A 10915-nucleotide genomic window follows, 5' to 3' on the forward strand; every position below is an offset into this window, starting at 1 on the left:
TGTCTATCCGGTAGTGCGATTAGGCATGGTCCGCAGCCCCCAGAGTACGGAGTCGAGCTCCTCAACCCAGTGCTTGTCTGATTCATTCAAAGACCGCACTAGTCTAGGTTTAATGCCGCTCATGATAAGACCGTAAGCTCGTTCGACTTTACCGTTTGTTTGTGGGTGATAAATGGAGGCGTAATCGAGCTTAATGCCCAGGTTAGCGCACTAGGTTTTTACTTCACCGGATATAAAGTCTATCACTGGTCCGGCTTCGGCTGTTTTAACTGGTTTGGCCTCTATCCACTTGGTGAATTTATCTACCATGACCAGTAGATATTTTTTCTTATGGCTTCCTCCTTTAAGGGGTCCGACCATATCAAGCCCCCATACCACAAAAGGCCATGTAATGGGGATTGTTTGTACAGCGGTGGGCGGCATATGGCTTGGATTGGCGAAAAGCTGGCATCCAACACAACGTTGGACAAGGTCCTGTGCATCTGCTCGGGCCGTCGGCCAAAAGAAACCTGTACGGAAGGCCTTGCTTACAAGGGCCCGAACCGTGGCGTGGCGACCTCCGAGACCGGCATGGATTTCAACCAGGAGCTGACATCCCTCTTCTTCGGAGATACATCTTTGAAGTACTCCGGTAGTGCTTTTCTTGTAGAACTCTCCATCATGGACCTTGTAGGCTTTCGAGCACCGAACAATGCAGCGGGCCTCATTCTAATCCTCAGGGAGCTCTCGCCTATTAAGGTAGGCCAAGAAGGGTTCGGTCCATGGGGCAATTACTGCCATAATTAGATGGGCCGATGGTGTTATTTTGGTGGCTGAGCCCGCAATGATATCGGTATTGTGTTCGGAATACAGGGGTATAATCGGATCCGGACTAGTGTTGCTGCTCTGATCCTACCACACCACGGATGGCTTGAAGAGCCTTTCCAGAAAGATGTTAGGCGGGACGGGGTCGCGCTTGGCGCCCATGCGAGCAAGGACATCCGCCGCTTGATTACTTTCTCGAGCCACATGATGAGACTCGAGTCCCTCGAACCGAGCTGATATTTTGAGTATGGCGTTACGACAGGCTGCCATCTTCGGATCCTTGGAGTCGAAATCTCCATTTATTTGGGATATTGCGAGATTTGAATCCCCGCGCACCTCCAGGCGTTGTATGCCCATGGAGGTGGCCATCCGAAGACCGTGCAAGAAGGCCTCGTATTCGGCTGCATTGTTGGAGTCTGTGTATAATATTTGGAGTATGTACTGGACTGTGTCTCCAGTGGGGGATGTTAAGACAATGCCTGCTCCTAAGCCGGCCAGCATTTTAGAGCCATCGAAGTGCATGACCCAGTTGGAATATGTGTCGTACTCTTTAGGGAGTTCGGCCTCTATCCATTCAGCGACGAAGTCGGCTAATACTTGGGATTTAATGGCTCGGCGCGGTTTGTACATTGTATCAAATGGCAGGAGCTCAATGGCCCACTTGGCAATCCAGCCTGTAGCGTCGCGGTCGTCTATTATGTCATTGAGTGGTACTTCGGCAGCCACCGTGATCGAACACTCCTGAAAGTAGTGTCGTAGCTTCTGGGATGCCATGAAGACCGCATATGCTATCTTTTGGTAATGGGGGTACCGGGATTTGCATGGTGTGAGGACAATGGATATGTAGTATACCAGTTTCTGAAGTGGGAATTTGTGTCCGTCCTCCTCTCGCTCAACGACGAGCACCGCGCTCACCACCTGGTGTGTTGCCGAGACGTATAATAGCATGGGTTCGCCGACGTTCGGCGCGGCCAGGATTGGGTTGCTTGCTAGAAGAGCCTTTATTTCTTCCAATCCGGCCGTTGCCGCATCCGTCCACTCAAAGTGGTCGGTGCGTCGGAGAAGGCGATAAAGTGGCAATGCTTTTTCTCCTAGTCTGGAGATAAAGCGGCTTAAAGCTGCCACGCATCCGGCTAGTTTTTGGACCTGCTTAAGGTCTGTTGGTGTAGCCAATTCTGACAAAGCTCGGATTTTGGCTGGGTTTGCCTCAATTCGTCTATTGGAGACGATGAAACCTAGCAATTTTCCAGCGGGAACGCTGAAAACACACTTTTCCGGATTGAGCTTGATGTCATATGTTCGGAGGTTGTCGAATGTGAGACGCGGGTCGTCTCTTAGTGACTCGACGTGCTTAGTCTTGATGACTACGTCATCCACGTATGCTTCAACTGTCTTGCCGATTTGTTTCTCTAGGCATGTTTGAATCATGCGTTGGTAGGCGGCGCCGGCGTTTTTGAGCCCGAAGGGCATAGTGTTGAAGCAGAAAGGCCCGTATGGGGTAATGAATGCCCTTGCAGCTTCATCGGACTCCTTCATTTTGATTTGATGGTATCCGGAGTATGCATCGAGGAAACACAGTGAGTCGTGTCCTGTGGCAGCATCAATAATCTGATCGATGCGGGGGAGGGGGAAGGGATCCTTAGGGCAGCCCTTGTTGAGGTCTTTGAAATCGACGCACAGGCGCCAGGATTTATCCTTCTTTGGCACCATCACCAGGTTTGCTAGCCAGTCCATGTGTTTTATTTCTCTGATGAATCCGGCCTCGATTAACTTGGCTAACTACTCCCCCGTAGCTTGTCGTTTGGGTTCGGAAAAGCGCCGCAGTGTTTGCTTGACCGGCTTGTCCCTTCAGTATATTGAGGCTGTGTTCAGACAGCCTGCGTGGGATTCCTAGCATATTAGAAGGGTGCCAGGCGAATATGTCCCAGTTCTCGCGAAGGAACGGTCGCAGTGCGGCGTCAACCGTTGGGTCCAGCTGTGCCCCGATGGAAGCTGTCTTCTTGGGTCCATCGGGTGGACTTGAAATTTGACTATTTTGTCTGCTGGTTTGAAGGAGGTGGATTTGGGCCGCTTATCAAGGATTACGTCGTCCCTATCCACCGTGGAGCGTAGTACGGTTAACTCTTTGGACGCGAGGGCCTCGGACAGTGCCTCGAGGGCCAGGGAAGCGGTTTTATTTTTGGCGCGAAGTGCTATGTCCGGATCGCTGGTGAGAGTGATAATACCATTGGGCCCGGGCATCTTGAGCTTCATATACCCGTAACGGGGTATGGCCTGAAAGCGTGTGAATGCATCTCGCCCCAACAGGGCGTGATATCCACTGTTGAAAGGGGCCACTTGGAAGGTTATCTCTTCGGACCGATAGTTCTCAGGCGTGCCGAATACCACGTCGAGTGTGATTTTCCCCGCGCGTTGCGCCTCCCGGCTGGGAATAATCCCTCGGAAGGTCGTATTACTTTGCTCGATGCGGTTCCTGTCTATTTCCATTTTAGTGAGTGTATCCTTGTAGATGAGGTTTAGTCCGCTACCGCCGTCCATGAGCACTTTAGTGAGCCGAAAGTCGTCCACAATTGGATTGAGGACCAGGGCGGCTGGTGCCCGGACTGACCGGAATTTTGGTTCGTCACTCGCATTGAAAGTTATGGCCGTGTCGTTCCAGGGGTTTATTGCTGCGACTTGGTAGACTTCGGCGAGGTCACGGAGTGCCCTCTTGTGCCGATTGTTTGAAGCGAAAGTCTCAAAGACCGTCAATACTTTGAGGTCGTCGTCGTCCAGGGGACGTTGCTCCGAGGTGTTTTTGGTAAGGATATCCTCGCCGCTCTTGGCCACTTGCCAGAGTATCCAACATGCTCTAAGGCTGTGGGTTGGTTCGGTGTCCGGTGCCATGTGTATTTTGCATGGTTTATCGAGCCATCCCTCCAGAACGGTTCCGCATCCCGTAATGGGCTTAGTTTTCTTCAATATGGGGTCGGGTGCCGCCCGATGGTGCACCCTTTTCGCCCGCCCGAGGGGTTGAGTGGAAACCGGGGGTTCCCCGCGAGCTGTCTGAGTTTTCCAGGCGCTCTCCATTGCACAGTACTTCTGTACTATGGTTGCCAAGTCAGCGAAGTATAAGACGCGATGGGGATTGATGGCGTTGAGGATTCCTTCGTCCGTGCAATTATTGTAGAATACAGAAATCGCGTCCTCGTCGCGGCAATCTTTAATCTTGTCTTTGACAAGGAGGAACCTGGCCCAAAAGTGATAGACTGTTTCCTGAGACTGCTGTCGTATGTACATGAGGTCGCATATATCCGGAGGGTCGGAATTGCTTGGGGAATATTGCTTGTGGTGGGTGGATGGCTTTAAATCCGAACCCTGGCGCAGTTTGGGGTCCGGAGTTTGAAGAACTTCCGAGCTTAATAGTTCGGGCTCCGGGATGTCAACTGATTTTTCAGGCCCAACATCCGATTCTAGGTTCGGAGGACTGGGAGTGTCGTTCCGTAGACAGGTATCTGGCTCTTCGAGCTCAGAAATCTAAACATAGTTTTTCTTCAACATAGAGGAAGAGTTGTTGTTTTGCTCCTCTACGACTGCTATCTGATGGGTGATCGGCGGAGATTTGATTTCTCTCTGATCGGGTTTAAGCCCAATCCGATCTTAGTCTGTGGCGACCCCCATGGCGGCGATGCGATCCAGGAGTTCGTTTAAAGACGACAACTCCGCCGGATCCATCCGTTTGGAGTATTTGGAGTCGATACGGAGACGATTTTCGATGATTTGAGTAGTCATCGTCGACTTGACGGCCGCACAGGCGGTCAGGGTAAAGGCGCCCAGCCGGAGGGTTTGGCCTGGGGCCAGGGCTCCTCCGGAGGTGATACTGTCCTTGATAACAAGGCGAGCCATCAATCCTGTTCTTGATGTCATGGCAGAACTCTCAATGAAAGCACCAATGTCGGTGTCAAAACCGACGGATCTCGGGTAGGGGGTCCCGAACTGTGCGTCTAAGGTCGATGGTAACAGGAGACGGGGGACACGATGTTTACCCAGGTTCAGGCCCTCTTGATGGAGGTAATACCCTACTTCGTGCTTGATTGATCTTGATGGATATGAGGATTACAAGAGTTTATCTACCACGACATCGTAATGGCTAAACCCTAGATGTCTAGCCTGTATGATTGTGATTGCCTCTACAGACTAAACCCTCCAGTTTATATAGACATCGGAGGGGCCTAGGGTTGTACAGAGTCGGTTTACAGAGGAAGGAATCTACATATACGAATGCCAAGCTTGCCATCCACGCAAAGGAGAGTCCCATCTGGACACGGGAGGAAGTCTTCTATCTTGTATCTTCACGGCCCATTAGTCCGGCCCATGCCACATAGTCCGGAAGTCCGAGGACCCCTTAATCCAGGACTCCCTCAGCCACCCCACATCATCTTTAGCCATTAGGCACGTCGTGGTCTTAGTGGGTCACTCCAAAAAGTTAACCACATAAAGACCGTTCTCGACATGCCTAACAGAAGCTACTTTAAGGGTCTTGCTCCACAAAAGGGCCACGGTATCAAGATCAAAGAATGTTGAAAATACAATGAGTGCAAGTTGACGAGCGGAAAGTAAATTCTATGCAAGGGACTCAACAAGCATGACCTTCTCAATAGATAAATCTTGTCAGATGACCACCTTTCCAAGACCCAATACCTTAGATGTTGAAGCATTACCGAATTGGACATGAGTGGGAATGGATGGAGTAGGTTGTACTATTGAAAATATGCCCTAGAGGCAATAATATTGCATTATTATATTCTTGTTATTCATAATTAAGAGTTTATATTTCATTCTATAACTATTATGATCCTGGAATATGCGATTCAGTGGAAAACTCATATACACATGTGAAATAATAAACGGTAAACAATAGGTTCCCGGTCTTGCCTCTAAGGCCGGCTCAAGTTTTGTTGGTGATCATGTTTTTTGGATCTTAAGATTTCGTTAAGTGTAATGATAGTCCTAAAACAACATTGAGGATATGACGTTAGAAGAACTATCATATTGAATCGACCCAATACTTGTCTGTTATACTATGTGATCATATCGTCTGAAATCATCTGTTATAACATGAAGTGTTAGCATGTGTTTTAGTCCTCAGACCATGAGAGTGTCTCGATCACTTCCTACCGTACGGTGGCCTTTGGGGTTGCTCAAACGTCATCTGTAACAAGGTGATCATAACGACAACTTTTAGGCTCACCGGAAAGTTTGACAAGTGACCGGACAACTCGAGAGTGGGATTTGCTCCTCCGACGATGGAGAGATATTCTTAGGGCCCTATCGGTGTGAATTCACCCATCATTGTCTGGCCATACACAAGTGACTACGTCACGGGGATGCCGTAACACGTCAATGAGAAAGAAGAACAAAACCGGTAACAGGAGCAACGGTATAGTGAGCATGGTGAGGCCTCAAGAGGATACCGATGCACACCTGGTTTTGTAAAGTATTGCGAAGCAATGGGAACATCACATGATAACCAAAGGCTCACTTGAAAATCATTTGTGTAATCATAGGAACCAATATGGATGTCCACGGTTCCGGTATCGGTCATTGAACGAAGGGGTTTCGTTCATGTCTATGGTTACCGAACCTACAGGGTCACAAGATTAAAGTAACCATGATCAATTGAGAGTTAGTAGGACGGGAGTGATGAGTATATATTTGTGGAATTGTTTCATTAATATTCGGAATAGTTCCGAGAGGTTCCGGAAGCGTTTTGGGGTCACCGGATGGGTTTCAGTGAATATAGGGCAATACCGGGTATTATCGATTAATATATATAGGTGGAAAATGTTTTCGGAGATGTTAAATTATATATATTATGCTCTAAAAATGTTTAAAACAAAAATATATTTAATTTAATATCAACGGGCCAAATAAGGCCAAGAGGTGGAGAAGGAGTTGGGCCACAAGGGCCAACAAGGGAGACGCCTCCCTTTTCCTAGGGGGGGGGGGGGCGAATCCTACTTGGAGGGGGAGTCCTACCCCTCCCTTGGCTGGTGCCCCAAGGGGGATCTTTCCCCCTTGGTGGCAGCCCCCTCTCCCCCAATCCTATATATACTAGAGGATTTCCACCCTATGAGATACTAGTTTTGGAGCCTCCTCTAGTTGATCTAGTGCACGTTCTAGTTGGTCCTAGTTGACTAATTAGAGCGAGCCCTAGCCACCTCTAATCCTAATAATTAGAAGCCCTGTGTGGTTCTAATCTGCTCCCTCCAATTCTCCGTCAACGATTAGCTCTGGACGGTGAAGCGCTACTTGATCGTGAAGACCGTACGCTTGCAACCAAGTAGAGTTGTCGTGCTTTCGGTCTTCCGTTCGAGGGATCGTTCATGGGAGGTTCACAGGATCGTCATCAACGTTCGAGGGACTTCAAGTACGATCTACACCGACTCATCTACTCCTGCTGCACTCCTGGAGTCGGTAACGATCATTGATCACAACCTGTTATGCATCTTCATATTGTTCTTGGGTGTTCGTAGGGCGATTTTTTTGTTTTATACTACTTTTCCCCACAGTGGCATCATGAGAAGGTTTATGAGTAGATGCAGGTTGCGATCTAGATCACATCTGAAATGTGAGGGTTGATGTTCTTGCTATGCTTCCCACGAGTGTTTCTTCGGTTCAGTTCATCGGCAAAATGATGTAGTTTTGCTACAAGGTTCTCACAATTAATCGGCTCTGGCTATCAACGATCTGCTAACAGTTCCTTGGGCTACGTCATAGTCAAGAATAGTGAACCGTCGCGTACACAAGAGTGTGCCGTAGATGGATGATCTTCTAGGGGGTCAAGCGTATTGACGAAGTTTAGTGTGGGGGATGAGACTTTTAATTAAGTCTCTCTTTCACACACCCCGAAACTTAATCTAGCATCAAGAACATCGCCTTGTTGTGCTTGCGTAGGTAGGTAGTATTAATTCATAAAACTGGTTAACCACGTAAATAAATTTTTTCTAAAACTGATAAGAGGACGTCTAACTTGGTTTTGCAGGGTTTGCATATGATGTGGTATAGCCTTTTTCATGATAATAAGATTATGTATGAGATGGTTATATGATGTAATATTAAGTGGCCTACGCGTCATGACATGATGGCTGGAGCCATGAGATTGCCACCTTAATGTAAATATCATAGAGATAGATTACAGGTGATGGTGACAAGACGTAAACGGAGAGCCTCATCAATGAGAATATGTACCTAGGCGCGGGACGAGGAGCTATAATTTCGTGCCATGAAGGAATTTCAGATTTCTGGTGCCACGACAATGTTTTTGAAACGGTTGCCATGGCAACGTTATCTGAGATTGCCACCATGGCAACATTTTTTGAAACGGTTGCCATGATAATGAAACATTGGCCGTCACGTTGCTTCAATTGAAGATTGAAGACGATCATGAAGATCTCCCGGCACCCAGGGCTATACCATGTCATGTTATTATGAATTGCCTGAGATATTTATCCTTTTGTTGTTTGCACCCTTTGATTGCGCAGTAGTCAATTATTAGGGTGATCTCTCACAGTAAATAGCAAGTTATAAGGTGCTCTTCCTAGTGTTGCAACCGTCTATAACACGTAGCATTCCAGAGTGCGTCATGTCCACATGAGTACAAACGAGACGTGAGGTGTAAGACAGGGATGGTGAGACCATGTATGCAGATAACACTCGGTTATCTCGAAGTTCTAGAAGAATCATTCTGAGCTCGGAGCACAAAGCATCGAAAGATGAACAAGAGTCATATGGATATATGATCGACAAAAGTTTGCCCACCAATCAAAATTCTCGTCATCAGTGATGTCCACATCAATGGCTAAGAACTAGACTTGGATCTTGAATCACTCACTATTAATTACAAGAGATATTGAGTGGGAGTGCACTTTATATTAAAATTTGTTTTAATAAACTAGTGAAATATTAATTATGAATTATGTCTAATATTATTATTTTTTATCGTTGCATATTAAATGGCTCACAATATGTTCAACTTAGCCCCTATGCTTGAGAAAGAAAAGTTGGCTGCAAATGGTGGAAACTATGCGGATTGGATCCGCAACCTGAGATTTGTTCCCAGGAGTGCTAAGAAGGAGTACGTTCTGGATCAGCCCCTGGGTGATGCTCCCTCAAGGGATGCACCACCAGAATAAGTTGTTGCTTATATTGCTCGTAGTGATGACTATGAAGCAGTCCAGTGTCTCATGTTAACTTGCATAAATATTGAACTACAGAAGTGTTTTGAACAATCTACCACTCAATTTATAATTGGGTCACTAGAAGTTCTGTACAAGAAACAAGCAAGGACCGAACGGTTTGAATTAACCAAGGCCTTGATCGAATGCAAGATGAAAGAGGGTTCCTCAATGAGTGAGCATATAGTGAAGCTTACTGGCTATGTTGATAGACTTGCTTCATTGGAATTTGGAATTACGCCAACACTCGGTACAAATATCGTGCTTGATTCACTCACCCCATCTCATGATGGTTTTATCATGAATTACATCATGAACGGGATGGAGAAAACTGTGACCGAGTTGTTTGCTATGCTCAATACTGCGGAAGCTGGCATGCAGAAGAACAAAGAAGTGTTGATGGTCAACAAAACTACCAGTTTCAAAACGAAGGGCATGTTCAAGAAGATATCTACTAGTGCCGGTAAGACCGTATCTCAGAAGAAGAACAAGGGTGGAGCCTCTAAAGAGACCAAATGTTTCTACTGGAAACAGAAGGGTCACTGGAAGTGGACTGCAAAAAATATCTGGCAGACAAGAAGAATGGTTCTTCCGGTAAAGGTATAAAAGTTAAATAAAGTTAATGTTATTTATCTTCTTTCTGTGAGTCATAAGTATTTGATACTTATCGATTGCTTTTTTGTGGAATCTAATACAGGGACTATAGAAAGCTCACAAGTTGAGAAGAAATAAAGACGTGATGCTAGTCAAGGATGGTGATGGGATCGCTGCTCAGGACCAATAGAATCATGGCTTTAGTTTATCTACAAGATTCATCTTAGGACCGAATAATAGTTATTGTGTTCTGGAGTTGTATAAGACATTATGTTTTGGATTATGCCACAGTTGTTCTTATAATATTCTGGACAATAGTTGTTAAAGCGGCTGTAAGAAAATGCTTGGATTTACCGCAAATTTATGATGGTTTATTCAATGAATCTTGATTTGAAATTTTTAAAATTAATGCAAAACGTCTTAAAAGACTGATATATCACTGCTTGGCTTTATCAGGGAAATAGTCTTCATATAGATGAAGCATTGAAATCTCTTAATTGAGAAATCAAATAAAGAATACATGATGATGTATGAACTCTGATAAACAAGCCATGGCACAATGGATAATAATACTTCATTAAAAGATTAGGTAAATATGATTTACTTATAAAATCTGAAATATTTGAATTTCAGAATGTATTTGAAGAGTTCAAATATCTTATAATGAAGATAAGGATCATTATGACAAAAGATAAAGTAACTCTTCAAAAATGAAGAAAATTATCGAAGTCATAAGTTTAGCAAAAACACTCAAATAATTATGGAACTATATTACCGATCTGCATTTATACTTTGGGGTATAAATTGAAACGGAAGGATATACAATAATAAACAGAGCACTGCATATTAGTCTTGTTAATGAAACCATAAGAGCTATGGGAATTATAAACCAGATAAAAGTTGTATGATATCTCAAAGAAATGTTTTGGCTTCCTTCCATTGAAATGTTCAAAAGGCAAAATGTTTGACACAGATGAACACTTTTTCAAGAAAAGTTTTTCTTGCCAAAGAAATAAGTGGGAGGACATTACAGCTTAGAAAGGATTATTGAATCCCTAAAGGTAATTAGCAGAATTAAACAAACCAAATTTTTTTTCCGATAGATTTTTTGCAAAATAAACCGCAAGTTACTACATTGGATGTAGAAATTCTATAGCTTGTAACTGGTTTATGCAAATCAGGAATATTGTTGAATTTTTGAAATTTTACAAATGATATATTATCTTTGAAAGAAGATGAACTAGCATACTACAAGGAAACAATAGCGGCGCCCAACTCAAAGGAATGGTTCATAGCCATAC

Source organism: Aegilops tauschii, chromosome 3 (assembly GCF_002575655.3).
Source record: "Aegilops tauschii subsp. strangulata cultivar AL8/78 chromosome 3, Aet v6.0, whole genome shotgun sequence".
Classification (NCBI taxonomy): Eukaryota; Viridiplantae; Streptophyta; class Magnoliopsida; order Poales; family Poaceae; genus Aegilops; species Aegilops tauschii.